This window comes from Pinus tabuliformis, chromosome 3_2, assembly GCF_031772625.1.
Source record: "Pinus tabuliformis cultivar Carrire ecotype Pingquan chromosome 3_2, CPIR1, whole genome shotgun sequence".
NCBI classification, from domain to species: Eukaryota; Viridiplantae; Streptophyta; class Pinopsida; order Pinales; family Pinaceae; genus Pinus; species Pinus tabuliformis.
Genome location: NC_142302.1, coordinates 688,204,867 through 688,218,850, shown reverse-complemented (window position 1 = coordinate 688,218,850; position 13,984 = coordinate 688,204,867). Strand labels below are relative to the sequence as shown.

Below are 13,984 nucleotides of genomic sequence, written 5' to 3'. Positions count from 1 at the left end.
GTTTATTATTCCCTTAGGTTTATAATATCAGTCATGATAAACCATTGTCAATCATAGCCAACCATGGTCAACCATGGTTGAATGTCGCATTGTGACAAGGATTGTCTCACCATGAAAATAAAATATGTTTATTTTAGTGTTTGTAGTATTTATATTAGGGTTTACCAATGTTGGGTTTATAATATTAGTGCCTTGTGTTTAATATTATTGCCTTGGGTTCATAATCCCTTGAGGTTTAGTATTAATCCCTTGGGTTTATTATTAACTTGGGTTTATAATATCAATCATGGTCATCTTTATTAATAGCTTTTGTTTGTAATATCGATTCCTTGCACTTCTTGATCCCTTAGGTTTTTAATCTTTATCCCTTGGGTTCACTAATTCCTTGGGTTTATAATATTAAAGAGTTAGGTTTATTAGTTCCTTGGGTTTATACTATTAATAATCCCTTTGGTTTACTAATCCCTTGAGTTTAAAATATTAATTATTAGGATTTATTAATTCAACCATCTTTATTTTAGTATTGTTAATATTTATCTTAGGGTTTTTATAGCTTGGGTTCATAATATTAGTCCCTTGGGTTTAATATTATTCCTGTAGGTTCATAATCCCTTGGGTTTTTAGTATTAATCCCTTTGGGTTTATAATATCAACCGTTTGTGTTTATTATTCCTCAGTCAACCATGGTTTATTATTATGTGAACCATGGTCATCCATGTTCCAACATGGAATTGTGATAAGGATTGTATCAATATGAAAATCAATGATGGTAAATCATGTTTAGTTTAGTGTTTATAATATTTATCTTAGGGTTTATATATGTTGGATTTATAATATTAGTCCCTTGGGTCTAATATTATTCCCTTGGGTTCATAATACCTTGGGGTTTTAGTATTAATCTCTTGGGCTTATTATACCTTTGGGTTTATAATATCAATCCTTTGGGTTTATTATTCCATTAAGTTTATAATATCAATCTTGGTCAACCATTGTCAATCATAGCCAACAATGGTCAAGCATAGTTGAATGCCGCTTTGTGACAATAATTGTTTGGCCATGAAAATAAACCATGTTTATTTAGTGTTTGTAATATTTATATTAGGGTTTACCAATGTTGGGTTTATAATACTAGTGCCTTGGGTTTAATATTATTCCCTTGCATTCATAATCCCTTGGGGTTTTAGTATTAATCCCTTGGGTTCATAATATCAATCCCTTGGGTTTATTATTAACTTTGGTTTATAATATCAATTATGGTTGACCATGGTCAACCATAACAACCATGGTCAACTGTGGTCAATCATGGTATAATCTCGCATTATGACAAAAATTGTCTCCACATAGGGTTTATATTCTTGGATTTATAATATTAGTCCCTTGTGTTTAATATTATTCCCTTAGGTTCATAATCCCTTGGGGTTTTAGTATTAATCTCTTGGGTTTATTATTCACTTATCACAATTCCAATGATTATTGGACCATTGCTATTATTATGAGTTATTATTATTATTATAATATAACAATAATTATATTATTATAATAATATAGTATTAATTATTATATATTATAATCATAATAATAATATAATATAACTATTAGTGAATCATAGTCAACCATGCTCAAATGTCATTTTGTGACAAAGGTTGTCTCAATATGAGAATCAACCATGGCCAACCACAGTCAACCATGGTCCAACGTCACATTGTGATAAAGAATTAATTATTATTATTTTTTTCTCTGAATCAGACTACTTCTATTATTGATACAAATTTTTTTTTACAAAGAGGCAGCAGCCTCTTGAGGTCTAGCCTGGATATTGGCTGTCTCGCATGATGGATTTGAAAGATAGTCCATATAAACTAAAAACAGACCGCCTGAGACTAAACCCGAACTGTCATAACAAAACGCATACTGACTGAGGTTCCAAAACTGCTGAACATAAGTAAAACTATTGACTCGAACTGTTGACATAGACAGTAAACCATTAAACAAAGACAGAAAACCACTGAGCATATTCTTTGACCAGACACTATGATTCCAAAAGATGACGACACCCAGATCAGGCATCATGAGCATAGGAGGGCGATTCTTCCACAATTCGGCAACCATAACTGGAGAGGTCATCCTCGTCAGAGGAAAGGCCCTTATCATTTGGCCGAGCCCATCATCTGGAGGATTTGAATGCGCCATAGCAGGCTGAGCCAGGAGAGTAGAATTTTTAGGTACCTGACACTGCTGGCGTTGATTCTGAGATGTGCTTGGCAGATCTTTCGTCTTCTGCTCTGAAGTATCACGCGGAGTTGCAGCAGCCACATCTGCGACGCCTTCACTGAGCTGAATCGTGACAGTAGCGATGAAGGAGTGGTTGCTTAGCCTGCAGGGGATTTGAAAGCGGGCCGAGTGCTCATGAGAATGATGAGGATTCGAAATTGCAGCCCGTTGTCCCCTGCCACGACCACGACCACGACCACGAACAGGATGACTTTCAGTTGTAGTGTCCTCGGAGGAGGAAGAGGCATGGCGCAGGGGGCGACCACGAACTCCTCCTCTGCGGCAACCCATTCTCTGTCTCAGGATGGTCATTATGCCTAGAGAATGGAGAGTAGTACAGACAGCAGTACTGGGCTGAACAGGTTCAACGAGAAGGGGGAGATTTGACTGGATTATCAGAGAATTGGGAGAGCTGGAGAGCTTACAGGGGAGGAGAACGCTGAAGGGGCAGAGGCGTTCCAGTAAAATCTTAACAGAAGATGCATCACGAGCCTGAATACCTTGGATACCTGAAACCTCCACCGGACAGAGCTCTGCACCTGCGTGGAGGCCGAAAATGCGAGAGGAGGGAACAAATCTGAGTTGGGTATGCGCCATCGATTTAATGCCGGAGAACCTGTGGGGAATGTCAAACCATGATAGCTCGGCTTTGAATGAACTCGGCAGAGAATTGAATGCCATCTGCAGGTGGAACTAGGTGGCACGAGGCGTACTCCACGCGCCGACTGCTCCCGCCGCCATCTTCCGATCATCTGACCTATGCACCCGCATCCGGGAGGGATATTATTAATTATTATTATGTAAAGGTGAATTAATTATTATATTTTTATTTAATTAATTAATATTCATATTATTATTATTAAATAATATTTAATTAACAAAATGTTATTATTGTTTAACAATAATTAACTATTTAACTATTATTTATTAATTTTTATTAGTAAATTATTATTACTAACATTATTATTGTTATTATTTTTATTATAACTTATAAAATAAAATAAAATAAAAATATTTATATTTTTTCTAAAAACAATATTAAAATTTATTTTTTTTAATAAAAAATAATTATTTGTTTACATTTTCTAAAAAATGAATAATAAATTATAATTATTATTATTTTTATTATATATTTATCAATGGTTTGTTTCATAGATAGAAATGGAACCTTATGGGTATATCAGCCACATTTACTAAAATAATTATTGTTATGAAAATAATTATTGTTAATTAATATTGCTAATATTATTATTGTAATATTATTATTATAATATTATTATATTAATATAATAATTATATAATATTATTATGAGTTATTGTTATTATTAATTAATATTACTAATATTATCATGAGTTAATATTATTATTATAAAATTGACATAATAATCATAAATATATAAATGTATAATAATATGATTGTTATTATTTATATAGTTGGTTTTTTTAAAAATACACATAATAATAATTAAAGTGGTTGATATAGTTTAACCAGGTATATCAACCACATTGATAAATGTGGTTGTGCTAGTTTTTATGTTTTCAACCACATTGATAAATGTGGTTGTGCTAGTTTTTATGTTTTACTGCTGTCAACGCGTTGACAGTTAACATAAGCCTAACCTTCAGTTTGCGCATTTTCGTTAGATTCCAATGCATTTTTCAACCCATAAAACACAAAGTCATTTTATGGAGTAGTCTAGCCAGGCGAAGGAATTTCCCAGAACCGCCACCGGTTGGAAAAAATTTCTGATTCCGACCACAGACATTTTTTTCCCTCAAACCTCGACCTCGATGTCTGTTGCTCCGTGCAAGAATGTCTGGAAATTCGATGGGAGTCCGATGTGACTATCCAGACAGGTCAAGTTAAGGCCAAGGTGGTAGGTTGGTGATGTCAAAATTACTGAACTCACATTTCTCCTCCTCACATTTGAATTTTAAATTTGTTGTCCCACCTTGATTTGAAATTGGCTCGCAATTTGGAACCCTTGCATGCCCTTGTGTTTCCATACCCAGCGCAAGGTCACATAACTCCTATGATGCAGTTTCTTGCTTACAAAGGTGTTACGGTCACCTTCACTAACACGCACCACAGGCACTAGCAGATCACTAAAGCTAATACTCAGAGTGTTAAGCAACACGATCCTCTTGAGAATGAAGCCCTTAATATTCGTTTTGATATTCAATCTACTACAATATTTGATGAATTACGTTTGGATTTCAATCGGTCGGCCAGATTGATCGATTTTATGCGCTCTGTGGATAACATGGCATAAGAGTTCAAATGACTCCTTCAAAATCTGAACATGATCAGGCATACAATATCTTGTGTTAGTGGATACTACACTTCCTTGGTCATTTGAAGTCACAAAGAAATTTGGTATGTTTAAGAATCACCATTGTATGTCGGAGAATCACCACGATTACTTATTTTGATACCTTCCAAAGTAAAGATAGGGAGATGTAATTAGATATCTCCCTAGGGAGGTGGGACAAAAACATTTCAAATGGGGTGGATTCATTCAATAATCACACTTTTGTGGTATCAAGAATTTGCAGCTTGTTGCAGCTAAAGACTGCTATTTAGAATGTATATTAAGGAGGGTTCAGTCCCCACACCTTGCATGGCTATGCTAGAATCGATGTTCTGACTCTTTCCTTCCTGCCTGGATTTCGATGGAGAATTTAAGAGTTTTAGAAGTTGAGCGGCGTAAATTGAACATCATGCGGCCACATCAATCTCAGGTAAGGAAATATGTGTGTTCATTCCTTTTCATTTAATCCATTTTTTAAACTACAGACATGACATATATTGAACCATCAAACACTTCAGGGGCCTCTCGAATTGTGATATGTGAACATCTGCGCTCCTCTCTCTGAGTTTCCAAAATCTATAGGGAAATTGGAGCACCTCGAAATGATCGTCATATCTAATAGTGTTGAGTTCACACCTACAGTCAAATTTTTGCATGAATACTTTGGTCATCTGTGATCTTTGAAATACTTAGTGTTAAAATTATTTTCAAAATTGATGTCACTCTCTGATTCCTTTGGAAGTCTAACAAACCTCAAACACATCTATTTGAGAGGTGCTTCTAATTTGCACATTCTTCCAAACTCTTTTGGATATTTAAGCAGAATAGAACATCTATATTTAATTGGTACCAAGTTATGGTGTGATTGCCTGATTCCTTTGGAACGCTAACAAACCTTCGACACATATATTTGGGAGGTGCTTCCAGCAGTTTCCAAATGCTTCCAAAATCTTTTGGGGAATTAAGCTGACTTGACATCTATATCTAAATCATGCCACAACTATCAAGTTGCTACAAAGAAAATGAAATGTTAATCTTGTCGGTATTATGAAATTTCTTCTCATGTTAATAATGTATTGATATTATGTTATTAATCCTTTGAGGTACAACTCTTTTCTCAAATTTTTTATTTTATAGGAAAACTTCACTTAAAGAATTTGATTCCTGTCAATACTTATAGGCTCAAATTTCATTGGATCTATGTTGGTTTATTAATTCAATGAGTGCATTTTTACAAACAAGCAAGTACAACATTTCCGAAAGCAAGGTGCCTCATTCTATCTCTAGCTAGCAAAAAAAGACTTAGTAAAGTAATCCATCCATTTTTTGTACATCATAATTAGTTTTATAATAGAAAATAACCACTACACACTTTCTCCTACCAAAGACTAACACTAAAATCCTATGACCTATCCCATTAATATAAAAACTAGTAGATCTGAAATTGACATAAGTATAAACAACATCTTCCTCTCATTAATACAAAGAAATACTAGCATATATTTATGAATAAAAACCAAAACCTGAACCAATGTGAATACCTCAATACCTCAAAGGAGAAAATATATCAAATCTTAAACAATGCAATTATCTTTACATAATTCATTTTTTAAAAGCCGGTAGTCTTTTTTGACCTCCTGGAAACACATCTGGCTAAGATCGGGTTCATAGTTTTCTCTTTTTAAGAGATTTATGCCACATTTCCACTCTATACTTTACTCTTGTTTATATATAATATAAATATAACCAACCCTTTAAAGAAAATGACATGTTGATCTTGTTCGTATTATGAAATTTCTTCTCATGTTAATAATGTATTGATATTATGTTATTAATCCTTTGAGGTACAAATCTTTCCTCAAATTTTTCATTTTAAAGGAAAATTACACTTAAAGAATTTGATTCCTCTCAATACTTATAGGCTCAAATTTTGTTAGATCTATGTTGGTGTATTAATTCAATGAGTGCATTTTTACGAACAAGCAGGAACAACTTTTATGAAAGCAAGGTGCCTCATTCTATCTCTAACTAGCAAAAAAAGACATAAGAAAGTAATCTATCCATTTTTTGTACATTATACTTATTTTTATAATAGCAAATAACCACTACACACTTTCTCCTACCCAAAGTCTAAGATTAAAATCCTATGACGTATCCCATTAATATAAAAACTAGTAAATTTGAAATTGAAATAAGTATAAAGAACATCTACCTCACATTAATATAAAGAAAGACTAGCATATATTGAATAGAAAACAAAACCTGAACCCATGTGAATACCTCAATTCCTCAAGGGAGAAAATATATCAAATCTTAAACAATGAAATTATCTTTACATAATTCATTTTTTAAAAGTCGATAGTATTTTTTGACACCCTCGAAACACATCTTGCTAAGATCTGGTTCATACTTTTCTCTTCTAAAGAGATGTACACCACATTTCCACTCTATATTTTACTCTTGTTTATATATAATATAAATATAACCAACTCTTTAAAGAAAAGCCCCAAAAAACAACATGAGGTTAAAAACAATGAAAATGACTCATAAAAACAATCCAAATGCATGGATATGGCTTATTAATAATATTATTTTAATTTTTTCCAGAGATAATGTTGACCACAGAATGTTGTATGTGGAAAAATTAAAATAATATTATTAATAAGTCATATTCATGCATTTGTATTGTTTTTATGAGTCATTTTCATTGTTTTTAACCTCATATTGTTTTGTGGGGGCTTTTCTTTAAAGAGTTGGTTATATTCATATTATATATAGACAAGAGTAAAATATAGAGTGGAAATGTGGCGTAAATCTTTTAAAAATAGAAAAATGTGAAACTCGATCTTAGCCAGATGTGTTTCCAGGATGTCAAAAGAGACTACTCTCTTTTAAAAAATGAATTAGGTAAATATAATTGCATTGCTTAAGATTTGATATATTTTCTCCCTTGAGGTATTCAGGTATTCACATGGGTTCCAGGATGTCAAAAGAGACTACTCTCTTTTAAAAAATGAATTAGGTAAATATAATTGCATTGCTTAAGATTTGATATATTTTCTCCCTTGAGGTATTCAGGTATTCACATGGGTTCAAGTTTTGTTTTTTATTAGTAAATATATGTTAGTCTTTCTTTATATTAATGAGAGGAAGATGTTTTTTATATTTATTTCAATTTCAGATCTACTAGTTTTTATATTAATGGGATAGGTCATAGGCTTTTAATCTTTGTCTTTGGGTAGGAGAAAGTGTGGAGAAAGTGTGAAGTGGTTATTTGCTATTACACAAATAAGTATGATGCACAAAAAATGGATAGATTGCTTTGCTAAGTCTTTCTTTGCTAGCTAGATATAGAATGAAGCACCTTGCTTTTGGAAAATTTGTTCCTTCTTGTTTGTAAAAATGCATTCATTGAATTAATACATCGCAATAGATCCAAATAAATTTGAGCCTATAAGTATTGAGAGGAATCAGATTCTTTAAATGTAATTTTCCTTTAAAATGAAAAATTTGAGGAAAGATTTCTACCTCAAAAAATTAATAACATAATATCAGTACATTATTAGCATAAGAAGAAATTTCATAATGCCAACAAGATCAACATGTCATTTACAAAAATAAAAACTAAATTAAAAAAAATAACAGTTATTCTTTTTAAACACGGAACTTGAATTCAATTTTTAATTTATTTATTAATATTAGTATATATAATTTTTAAAATCAATAAAAAAATATTTTTAATAATACTATATATTATTAATAATTTTCAAATTTTAATTATTTCTTAAAATAATATTTTATGAATATTTCTCATTAATACACATTTTTTTTACTTATCTCCAACTTTATATAAATTGCAAAAGCTTCTTATTTATATTTATTATAAAAATGAATATGAAAATTTAATTTTAAATATTTAAAGCAATACCACATTTATATAAAATTAGTTTTAAGTACCATAATTACAAGTATATAGATAATCAGAACCAACTTTCCAACATCTTAATCCTCATAAACACGAGTAACTCTAATTCTCCTTCCCATTTATAATTATGGTAAGAAAAAAATATATTTAAATATATTTTTAAATATTTAAAAGATTACCAAATTTATATAATATAAATTTAGTTTTCCAATGTGATATATGTTGGTATTTTTTAGTCCATAATTGTGCACAAACAAGCCGGGAACTGAAAATGTAAATATAAATATAGACATAGGATATACAACAATGTGTCAAGGAAACCTCTCTATGGCAAGGGATACAAAGGATCCCTAAAACAAAATTTAGGAACATTAAAAATTACTTTTACATAATTTTTTCATTATTGCCATTTTAATTATACATGTGTTATTAAAAAAATTAAAAATGTTTATAATTTTTACTAAATTATATATATATATATATATATATATTAATAATAATAATTTTGCTTAAATATGTTTATAGAAGGAGATAATGAAAGTACAAAAAAATGGTATAAAATTTATTAATAAAATGAATTTTGACCCAAAAAATTTAGATAAAAGTGGTCAAGTTATTTTGAATACCATACAATTATGTATAAGATCAAGGAATGAAAACATTAATTATAAGGTCCAACAAACAATGTAACTATCAAATTTATGAAAATAGAAACATTTGAACCAACAATGTAAATATCAAATTTACGAAAATAAAAACATTTTGAACTATTTAAATTTTAATATTTTATTTTAACCATTAAATTACTCTTTTATATCTAACAATTTTTTCTCAAATTTAATAAAAAAATTAAAACATTTTCCCACTCCTTACCTCTACCTCTATATATTAGAATTAGAATTTGAAATGTATTATCTCTTCCAAAAGTTAAAATTCCTTTATGATTGAACTCTTATAAATCTAAATATTTGAATAATTAATTTTAAATCATTTCGAGTATTTGATTTTTCAATTTTTTTATATCAGCAGGGAATTAAAATGTAATAACTATTAATTACGTCGTAAGGCGTTTCCCTTTGAAATGAACTCCCCTAAATACCTTTCTTTCCTAATCTTAACCATCAGATCTATTGTTAGACAATTCAACAATTATCTACCATTCAAAGAAAACATTAAAAAAGAGTTATTAGTTAAAAAAATAATTTAACGTAGCCCAACCTGTCTGTCTACCCCCCTAGTCAGTCGTGCGCACACAGATAGCCCGTTCACTGCAGACGAGGGCCGAGGGCGAATGGCTTTGCTGCACGAGCTTTTTGGATGGCCAGGAGGATGAAGAGGGCCGCGCAAGGTGGATTTTTGTGCAGGAGGAGGAGTGCCAGGAGGATGTGGAGGGCCAGGAGGAGGATTGTTGGTAGTTTTTCCCTGAGACATCTCAGACCAAAAAAGTTCTTGTGACCAGAAGCATTTAGGCTATTAATCAGATACATAGGGTTCAACGACCTCTATCAGACACCAATATGAAAAGCATTTAGGCTATTAATCAGATGCATAGGGTTCAACAACCTCTATCAGACACCAATATGAGCTTTATTGCGAATTTCTTCTCGGCCTCATCTGCTAGGAGAGTCGCTGTTTGACATTCCTGCCAGCTTCCATGCTCTTTCTCATGATCTTTTCCTGTTTCTTTCTTAAATTAAATTTTTCATGCAATATTAGGGTTCGTGTTGCTGCAAAACCACCTTCAGCGGTTTCCAGTCATCCTACTGGTAGATCATCTTCAAACCCTAGCTCTGATATCCAATCTGATGAGAGCACAACAATCTCAAGGGTATCATGTACTCCAAAATGTGGAAATACTCTGCAGACATCAGATGAGAGTGTGGGAAGGCCTAATTACATGAACTATATAGAGTCTACCAAGGCTAAAATACGCTTGTCCAGTGCCCCAAAGAAAAGACCCTCATATGATGAGCTTCAATTGCAGAAGAAATTTTATTCATATAATGTTGAAGTGAAGAGCACAGCTGGTTCAGATTCTTCTCTGAATGCTTGCAAATTGATTCCACCTATGTTGAGATCTGACAAATCATCTACCAAGAGTGGAGAGATTTCTTCCTGTTCTTATGGAGAGTCCCAAAAACCCTTTTATCAATGCTAAGTTTCAGAGTTCTATCCTGTCACTACTAGTGGCTGAAGGTTGAAAACTCTGTTGTGAATGGTTTGAGCTACAATGACCAGCATTTCATGGGCATTCTTCTGTATGTTTGAACAGAAGTTCAACTTAGCTGCAGAGATTAAGATTTCAGCTTCCAGCTGAACTGTGTCAGATGCTCTTTAGGAGTGGAGAGTAAAATTTTGAGTTCAAAAGCCACAGTGCTCAACTGTTGATTAGCTTCTTGGTTGGTGGCTGTGAGGAGCTAAAAGTTTGGTTTGATCTGGTGATTGGAGACATGGTCAGCTGGATTGCATTTGAGTCTTTGAGGAAGCCACTTACTGGAGAACTGTGTTTAAGGGAAAAAACAAATCTATAGCAGAAGCAAAAGAGCATGATATCAGACACCAATATGAGCCTTATTGCGAATTTCTTCTCGGCCTCATTTGCTAGGAGAGTAGCTGTTTGACATTCCTGCCAGCTTCCACGCTCTTTCTCATGATCTTTTCCATTCAAATCAACCGAGAAATGAAAATTGTGATGATTTTGACCTTGAAATGGCATTATGTAAGCTGCTTCCCTGGGGTTGAATTGTTGAAGCAAGTTTGATAGAATAATGGATTCTCATGATTTAACTTTTCCATCCAGTTAGGATTCATTAATGGACACATTTCTTAAATTTTGTTTTCTTTTATTGAATACCAACTTATTAAGTAGAACTATGACCAACTTAATCATTGCATGTTTCAGCCCTTTCATTATCATTGTCAGATGCTCCACCATACTCGGGGGGCATTGAATATAGTAACCAAGGCACTATTGACATGTCATATGAGGCATGCCTCTAATAACTAGATATTTGCCTAAAAGGAGATATATTAGTCTTCAGATTTTGTTATCATTTGTATTCCCCTTATTCTTGTTTTGGTAATATTTACATATTTCTAAGATTCAAGTCTCTACACTTTGCAGGAGGAAAAATGTATTATGTTGTACTATGCACGTTATTGTTAATAATTATTGGTGAAAATAAATTTTCATGGCATTAGTGGAGTAATCACTCGCCCTCTTAGGGGACTGAAGAGCTTGCCCCCTTGTGGAACAAGTATAAGCATGAAGATATCATTGTGTTGACCTCCTAAGGTATGGTGAGAATATGGGTTGCCTAATAAGCATGGAATTGCATATGAGGCTTGAGCCATGAGCTTTGCTATCTCAAAATCAAAATCAAAATTCCTTTCAAATGGCAACAAATTCTGTTCCTTTAGTAGTGTGTGTCCTAAGTCCTCAGGGGAGCAAGGGCAGCAAACGAACTTCTTTCTAAAGAACTAACAAAAGGTTTGATGCATCAGTGCTTCTACAAGGGATGTCCAAACATTCCTGTCAGCTTTGTCATGTTCAAGAGTTTCCTGAAAGAGGCATAGGTAGGTCCATTTTGTGTTGGCCGCGTGCTATATTCTATTAGCTGATTTTGTATCCGTTGGATCGAAGATCCATGTGTCTTATTTGCTTCAATGCATTTCATACATCTTTCGAATGTGAGAGTGGAAGGCTTCGTTATGAGGGCTTGGTGTGCATTACACGTATTTAATTATTTTTCCAATTCCAGTACATAAGAAAGGAAGTCCACATGCCTAAGTGGATAGCCACAAGGTTAGAAAAATCTGTGCATGACTTTATAACATTAAGTGGATTTGGCTTCATTGGGTTTTTAATTTTGAGAACCTTAGCATTGATTGTTGAATTGAAAAGATGCCAGGTCTGATGTTAGGTTCAATCACGGTGATCCATATTAGGTAATGCTTGTTGAGGGACATAGTATATATTATGTATTTGATATGAAATACTTCAAAATAATCCTTTTAATATTAATAAGGTGTTCTGTCTAGATGTCATGGATTTTAAGCAGATACAAGGTTCACCTCTTTCTATGCCCAATCTTTACTATAAGTGAAGTCCTGTACAGACATTATTAGTGTCTGTTCCTTCGTCTTTTACATACATGCTAGAGTTGCCATTAGACTTATGTATCTAATTCTGTTTGATAGCTAGTTTGCGTAGTTTGGAAATTTGTTATATGGGGAAATAAATCAGGCCATCAAACCTGGGCGATATATGTTCAACACCAAGAATATTTCTGCATACAGAAGGATATACATTAAATACTGGCACCATCAGCAGATGAACCAACATAATGAAATGATTTATGCTTTGATTGGAATGTGTATTTTTAAGAGACTAGCTGGAGTGACTATACACTTGTTGTATCAAGGTTCAGGGAGTTTAGCAGGCTTTCTATTGCCAATTTGAGATTAAGTTTTAATCTTACTGATATTGGGGTCTGTTGTTGGGATTTTTACAGTCTGGAAAATGTAAAATGTGTGGCTCCTGCCACAATAGTGAACTCTATGCCAATATTAACTTTTGATGGAAATAAGTCTGAACAGGGATCGACTCTTTCTCATGATCTTTTCCATTCAAATCAGCCGAGAAATGAAAACTGTGATGATTTTGACCTTGAAATGGCATTATGTAAGCTGCTTCCCTGGGGTTGAATTGTTGCAAGCAAGTTTCATAGAATAATGGATTCTCATGATTTAACTTTTCCATCCAGTTAGCATTCATTAACTGACGCATTTCTTAAAGTTTTTTTTCTTTTATTGAATACCAACTTATTAAGTAGAACTATGACCAATTTAATCATTGCATGTTTTAGCCCTTTCATTATCATTGGCAGATCCTCCTCCATACTCGGGGGCATTGAATATAGTAACCAAGGCACTATTGACATGTCATATGAGGTATGCCTCTAATAACTAGATATTTTCCTGAAAGGAGATATATTAGTCTTCAGATTTTGTTATCATTTGTATTCCCCTTATTCTTGTTTTGGTAATATTTACATATTTCTAAGATTCAAGTCTCTGCACTTTGCAGGAGGAAAAATGTATTATGCTGTACTATGCACGTTATTGTTAATAATTATTGGTGAAAATAAATTTTCATGGCATTAGTGGAGTAATCACTCGCCCTCTTAGGGGATTGAAGAGCTTTCCCCCTTGTGGAACAAGTATAAGCATGAAGATATCTTTGTGTGGACCTCCTAAGGTACGGTGAGAATATGGGTTGCCTAATAAGCATGGAATTGCATATGAGGCTTGAGCCATGAGCTTTGCTAGCTCAAAATCAAAATCAAAATTCCTTTCAAATGGCAACAAATTCTGTTCCTTAGTAGTGTGTGTCCTAAGTCCTCAGGGGAGCAAGGGCAGCAAATGAACTTCTTTCTAAAGAACTAACAAAAGGTTTGATGCATCAGTGCTTCTA

At 33.0% G+C, this 13,984-nt stretch overlaps 1 long non-coding RNA gene across 2 annotated transcripts; it reads left to right on the top strand.

Annotated features, from left to right (window-relative positions):
• The first annotated feature begins 13,030 nt into the window (after nucleotides 1–13,030).
• On the top strand, nucleotides 13,031–13,739 carry LOC149182510 (uncharacterized). 2 transcript variants are annotated; one of them, XR_016257623.1, is made up of 3 exons: nucleotides 13,031–13,192; nucleotides 13,377–13,461; nucleotides 13,598–13,739. It is a non-coding gene; the product is annotated as an uncharacterized LOC149182510 (long non-coding RNA). The 2 variants fall into 2 exon arrangements; XR_016257622.1 differs by having other exon boundaries at nucleotides 13,031–13,461.
• The last annotated feature ends 245 nt before the right edge of the window (nucleotides 13,740–13,984 follow it).